We start from the raw sequence: 796 nt of genomic DNA, 5'->3' as shown, positions 1-796 counted from the left end.
TGAATAAACTGCTTGGAGAAGAGCTCATTGTTGCCTCCTTATTTCCGCTGGACGGAGGGGCGGCAACACTACACTGCACACACATCCGTGCACACAAACAGAATCTCAGTCTGTTGCAGCCCTGGCTGGTCTGGAATTTACTGTGTAGACCAGACCAAGCTGGCCTCAAACACACAGGGATCCACTTGCCTCTCCCTGTTCCATCTGGAACTAACAGTGTGCACCCCCATGCCCAGCCTTTGCATCGTATTTTCTTTATTCCACACTCTGGAGGGCTGGTCACACCACCTCAATGTACATGCTGTATAAATAGTTCTTGAACTTGTTTAGAGAGAAGGAATGCACATATAATTTTATTCCAACTTGTTTTACAGTTCAAAGGAAAGTTTATGTAGTGTACTATAAAGAGACCAGTGACCAGGGCAGTAACAGATCCAAATATCTACAAAAGAGGGCCTGGGGGCATGGCTCAGGGGTAGGGCTCCTGCTTAGAATCCCCCGGGGGGAGGAGCTGGGGTGCAGCAACCATTACTGCTTATATAAGTCTGGGAAAGAAGTAGGTAGTGAGCCAGGCAGTGGTGGCGCACACCTTTAATCCCAGCACTTGGGAGGCAGAGGAAGGCGGATTTCTGAGTTCAAGGCCAGCCTGGACTACAGAGTAAGTTCCAGGACAGCCAGGGCTACACAGAGAAACCCTGTCTCAAAAACAAAAAACAAACAAACAAACAAAAAAAAAAGTACTTCCTGAGTCTTTTAAGTTGGTTTTCCCCCCTTTTCTTAAGAAGCCTCTCTTTCT

The sequence above is a fragment of the Mastomys coucha genome, unplaced genomic scaffold (genome assembly GCF_008632895.1).
Source record: "Mastomys coucha isolate ucsf_1 unplaced genomic scaffold, UCSF_Mcou_1 pScaffold21, whole genome shotgun sequence".
Taxonomy (NCBI): domain Eukaryota; kingdom Metazoa; phylum Chordata; class Mammalia; order Rodentia; family Muridae; genus Mastomys; species Mastomys coucha.
The sequence above is the reverse complement of the archived record's forward strand: the minus strand, read 5'-3'. Positions refer to the sequence as shown.